Source organism: Boleophthalmus pectinirostris, unplaced genomic scaffold (assembly GCF_026225935.1).
Source record: "Boleophthalmus pectinirostris isolate CB_2022bp ecotype Guang Dong unplaced genomic scaffold, ASM2622593v1 HiC_scaffold_8, whole genome shotgun sequence".
Taxonomy (NCBI): Eukaryota; Metazoa; Chordata; class Actinopteri; order Gobiiformes; family Gobiidae; genus Boleophthalmus; species Boleophthalmus pectinirostris.
This window is the reverse complement of record NW_026571515.1, coordinates 25,895,825-25,902,053: the sequence shown is the minus strand read 5'-3', so window position 1 is coordinate 25,902,053 and position 6,229 is coordinate 25,895,825. Positions and strand designations below refer to the sequence as shown.

The 6,229-nt window shown below is 36.4% G+C and overlaps 1 pseudogene; it reads left to right on the top strand.

Moving 5' to 3' along the window:
- Positions 1-661: 661 nt before the first annotated feature.
- LOC129412488 (5S ribosomal RNA) lies at positions 662-779 on the top strand (annotated as a pseudogene).
- Positions 780-6,229: the final 5,450 nt, after the last annotated feature.

Here is a 6,229-nt window from a genome sequence, read left to right as displayed (position 1 = left end):
TTGTCTGAATGACAGTGACGCTCAGGTCGGAGTCTCCTGAGCAACAAACCAGGCCCAAACCAGGTGTTTGTGGTAGGAAGTGTATTCAAGTGAAAGTTGAAACAGCACAGATCACAAGTTAATACAAATTCAAATAGGAGAATGCAAGAACCCTATGGCAAAGTTTACAGTCTCAGAAACTAATCTGAACATCTCATCAGGTACATTAAGAATTCCTTTTGCACTTTTCCTGAAGTAGAAAATAACAATCCCAAATATTTTATTTTCAAAGGCACGTATTTGATCAGTAGTCATCAATTAAAGTTACTGTGGTGCACATTATACCAGCAGAGTTAGATGAAAGAGGCGGCATGTCATTCTGGCCCCACCCCCTTCTCCTCTGAGCTTGGTAGCAGTATGAACACACACACGCACATACACACACATGAACAAACATGCACACACACACGCTGATGGGCGGCAGTGACAGGGTGACACTTCCCCTCACATTACACTCTCTCATCTGACTGAGGGCCTAACGTCATGTGGCACCAGAAGTCCTCATTTACAGATAAATCTACAGGAGAACTGCTCAGCTCATGTACTCTTGTGTATCTCTATCAGTGCTTTGAACACTAGTGCACCCTGTTATAGGTGCAGTTTTTAAGGCTTTTAACCATATTTGTGTGACCATACCAGCTTGTCAACGCCTGATTCCGTCAGAGCTCAGTAGCTCAGCAGGGCCGGGCCTGGTTAGTACTTGAATGGGAGACTGCTGGGAAAATCAGGTGTCACAGTGGGCGGCAGTCACGGAAACTCATAGTTGTGTCCTTAGGCAAGGTACTTTACCCACATTGCCCAGTATGAAAGTGGAGTGTGCGTGAGTGGTGGTGGTAGTCGAAGGGGCCGATGGCACAGATTGGCAGCCTTGCTTTCGTCAGTCTGTCCCAGGGCAGCTGTGGCTACAATAGTATCTTACCACCTCCACAATGTGGAGTGAATGAATAATATTCTGTAAAGCATCTTTGAGTGTCCAGAAAAGTGCTGAATAAAACTGATGCATTATTATTATTATTATTATTATTATTATTATTATTATTTATTTATTTATTTTATTTTTATTTTTTTTCCAAGCTATGGACAAAGTTCTACTATCATAATTTCCTAATTGTTTAAACAGAGTTGATAATATTATACAATTAACAGTAAATTAAAAAAGAATTTGCCACTTTACCTGTGAGTTCAAACTAACCATCCTCTTCTTATACTGGGTTTTCCTTTGCAGCTGATTTCTTTAACCATCTTGAACCAGATCTTGTAAGAGAGAACAAAAAAAAACAGAAATCAAACTAATGGAAATGTATCTAAACAAATAATTATTGTTAAACATAAAAACTTAAGATACAAGAAAAATTTAAAAGGAAAAAAAAAAACTTTTTCTCTTTCTTCTCTTTTTTTAGTTAAACTTTTTTTTTAAGCAGTGTAGAAACATTTTTAGATATCGGTATTATTATTTTTATGAAGTTTTAATTGATACTATCATATTTCTGCCTGTGGATGCTACTGCATGGCATCCCCCCCAATCACATGCAGTATTAGATCAGAGGCATATATTCATGTGACAGGTGCGTCCCGCTCCACTCTGTACAAGATTCTAATAGCAGCCTGCACTGGTCCCATACACCACAATATCCCTGTTCTGTTAAGATTATTGTCAAGTGTCCTCGCTAATTATTTACCTTTGTTCACAGCGGTGTTAACGCGTGTAGACACTCTGTGATTGATCATACCATTGTTTATTTTTTCTTTGTCTGCCCTTTTTTATAATTTATTCTATGTGGCGCTATGCAGACAGACAGACTATTGTAGGGAATTCATCTTTTTAGTAAATCCTATGAATAAACAATCCCAATAAATTAGTTATCATCAATTTTAAATGTACTGGGGAAATGAATTAAAATAAATGGCAGTGTTTGCAAAAAAGTGTGCATGAAGCTACTTTTAGCATGAACAAACTATCTAGAAATGCTCTCTGTTTATAATGCTTACTGTGGTCTTCGCCAGTGTAGGCCTGTCGCAATAATAACTCTATCGATTTATCGTTCAATATATGTCAGATGGAACAATTATTTCTGGGGGGTCAATATTTATTGTGGCCACTTTTTGATTGCACAAGTGGAAATTGTTAGTTATTTTGTGGGTATATAAGATTTGAGCTGTAAATGGTCACTTCTATGACTCATTACAAATGCCAACTAACTACTAAAGTGTTTCATTCTGCTATTTATTTATTATTATCATGTTTTTAAACAATATTGTAGATTTAGAACAGTCTTTGTGGTTATTGGATTATTGTGTCATTGGGATAAATTAGTTTAAATATAATTGTTTTTGCCTATATTTATTTCAGCATATCACACTTCAAAATGTGTTAACTGGGAGCTAAACTGGATCCATCACATTTGGAATAGGTTTTAAGGTGACAATAATGTTACAGTACCCCTGATACACTCCATTATTTCCCTCTAACGACCTGTAATAATACATTAACTAACAAAAAAAGTGTGACTTTTTTACAGATGCTCTAGTAGCTGTAAATTACTCATAGGTGCACGGTGTAACTTTTCTGGTAGAGAGTCTGCCACCTGCCTGGTACCTGTTAGAAGTTATTTTAAAGCAATAAAACACCACTAGAGAAATAAAGGCAGCATAAATGCTGCAAAAAGCTACATATTGCACTAATACAGATTTATATGCTGTTCTTAACTGAATAAAGCAATGGCACTTTTAATGACATTATCTCTTGATTGACTTCCCATTTTTCATTATAACATTGCTACAAGTGGCGTCTTCTTTTCCAGATCAAACCCCATATTTTATAAACCGCAACCTTCAAAGTGTGTCATATCCTATCCAGATGATGAAATGATTCTGAAGGAGCATGAAAGTGACATTTGGCAGATGGACTGTATTTCTCTTTATCACTTCACACTTCCTGTACTAGGCTGCTTTGATAAAACATGAAACATATCCTCTACTCCTCACTCTATGACAACTATTTTAGCATAGCTGGTGTTATTGAGTGCATATATATTCTCATACTTTGCCTCAAAGTGTTGTATATGGTTTGAACTTTTGTAAAAAAAAAAAAAAAAAAGTGGTCAAAAAAGCTTTTACATGTATTGCAGTCAGCAGGCTACTGTGATGGCATAGAAATCCCAAGTCTTACTCTCCAACAATAAATATGCACATTCTCAAACTGTAAGATCTTCTAGTTCAGGTTATAGGTCCCCTTACAACCCTCCACTCCCCCCACCTGCCATAACTGTGAACTAGACTCTGCACTGATGCAACAAACAAACTCACCTGCACCTTATACTTCTGTATCTACCTCTGCCTTTATGTCATGTTGTAGTATATATGTTTATATTCCAGTATTTGCACTTCATAAATTGCACTGATACTGTTTTGCAATAACCATGCTACTGTTTAAATGTTCTAAATGACAATAAATCCATGAATTCTTAAATGCTTTATCTGTCTCACCAACCACTACAGTATCATTATTTTATCATTATAACAATGGTTCTAAAACAAATCACTCTCTTTTAGTGGAATAAGAACGATCAGTGTCTTTCTAAAAAAAGTAGAGAGTATCAGCATTTCTTTGGAATCCACATCAAAAATGATCATTTCATTCTCTTCATTTTCCTAGCATAATTAAATACTAAAATGATTTGTCTAATAAAAGACTTTTGTCAGTTTCTTTGTAGAACTTCCAGAGTTCTCAAAGTTCTAATAAAGCTTAGGATTTCTTCCATGTGCCTCTCCCTCCATCTTGTCTACCTCCCCATCTCTCTCTCTCCTCTCTGTCTCTGGGAGTATGGTGCATGTCAAGTGATTGTTGAATTGAAATATTGATGTGGAGTATCAAAGCATGGCGTAGCACTCCTGTGTTTCCAGAACTAACCACGAAGCGCTTTGATCACACACTCCTGTGATCTGACTTCTGAAGTTGTTAAGAGTGCTGGAAAACAAAATGCAAACAAACTTCAAGTGCTCTTGATATTGATAAAAGTTTTCTCTGACAAGTGGAGATGCATGCCGTCTGCCCGCATTTGCCCAAGACTGGAGATTTTGGGGTTTTGTACATGCTAATGGACATGAGATCAGGGAATAATTACACTTCTTCACCGCTCCCACACCTAAAATCTACTACAGGGGTGGGATCTGCTTAAACCCCGCTGTGAGCTTGGAGAACAGAGGAAGAATCAAAAGAGCACCTCATTGTAATCTGTGACGTTTTTATGAATGAAACATATTCACTGTAAGTTGACTGACGCTCAAAAGTTGTAACAACAATAATTAATATGAAGAAAATAAAACATGTTTGAGCTAGTAGACCCTGTTTATTCTGTTACCTCCTCCTCTTATTTCTTTTCAGTTCTGATCAAATCAAAATATTCAGATCAATTTAAGTAAGTACATACAGTAAATCATACTCATTTGACTGTACAAAAACTAATCTAGACTCTATGACCTGAAATATGTAAGATCTAAAAGAAACATTCATCTGTACAGGTTTTCAGATCTTATTCATACTTGGAGACAGTTTCAGAGGTAATTAAAACACATCTGTACTTCTTCCCTGATGTATTAATTATATCACAGTATCCTTTCAAAAATTTAGTTGAAAAGTCTGTTACTTTTGTACACATATGATTTGCACAGATTAGGGTTATAGTCAATGAAAGAAAATCTTGGTCGAAATCTTGGTGTGGCAAAAGCTCAAGATGAATCTCTAACTGACCTAAACCTCACTTACAAGACTACATCTGCACAGGAGTTCAAGCTAAATATTTTTACAGAGAAGGAGGGAACAGGCAGATTAATCTGTTAAAAGACTAAGGACCTACAGCCCTACAGCAGTATGAGTAAAGGCTGTCAAAAGTATAGAAAATCTAATCACATACTAATCACAACTAAACTCAGCAACAAAACTAGATTAAGATTCACCTTTCCTGAACAGTTTTAGAATGATCTTGAGCTTTATCAGAACTATAAGACCACATGGTAACATAAAGTAAGTACTATCACTTAGTGTTGAAACTGACATTCTATTACCTAAAAGAGTGTTTTTATTAGCATGTGGTATAGCTAATATAAACACTATATATCAGAAACAGTATAGAGTTCTGAGAATATTCTTGCATATCACAAGTTTGAAAATTTAGTATCATGCGTACTATGAATGAGTCAGTATGAGTGTCACACAGTGGGGGACAGGAAAGAGACTGTGAATGAGCTGCAGAAGAGTGGCCCAGTAAAGTCCAGCTGGTATTGTTGCTCTTTAGCCCAGTACAGTGAGTGTTATGGTAATGCAGGCCCATATTGTCCTGTTAGTTAAGAGTTAGCAGCAGCAGGCTCCTCCATGCTGTCTGTCTCATCCATTAGGCCTCATTTGTCACACACGGGTCGTAGAGTGAGTGCGCCGTTGTAAAATTGGCTTTTTGACATGGCCACCAGTACAAAGGCTCTATGCCCGGCCCTTTCTCTACAGATGGTCAAGACAGCTGGGACAATTTAGTGATGTGTATGGGCCTTTAAACTGCCTCCGAGGCATGATAAAAACAGCTTGACTTGAGCCTTTCGCATATGCTCTGATGAGAGTGTTCAGCTTTGGAGATTCACATGATGGCTGCACTAATGCTACCGGTTGGTAGGCCACATAAATTTGGGCATATATGTGTTTAGGATATTGATCCTTCCACTCAGCACTGTAAACAAAAGAATTTATAATTGCGTTGTAATACCTGAGGAGAGACCTTCTTAACCTGCACACTACAAATAAATAAAATAATCTGTGTAGGTACAGGGAAGAGATTGAAAGAATTTGCAACAAAGCTTTTAATAAAACTTCTAAAAATGGATTTTGTTTCTCTCTAGTCGAGATTACTTAATAAAAAAAATGAATAAATGATTGGAAAAAAATTGTTGGTTAATTTCACTATTCATCAACTTTTCACTATGATACTTCAACACTGGCGCACATGTTTTAATACATTTCTGATGGTCTAAAAATCATCATTGAGACAATCCTTGAAGATGTATTCCCTATGTATTAGTATAACAATATGGTAAATATGTGTAAGCCTCACACTGGGAGAGCACAAGCCCTCAGTGTAGAACAGAATAAAATATAATTGAATATAATAATTATATATATATATATATATATATATATATATAT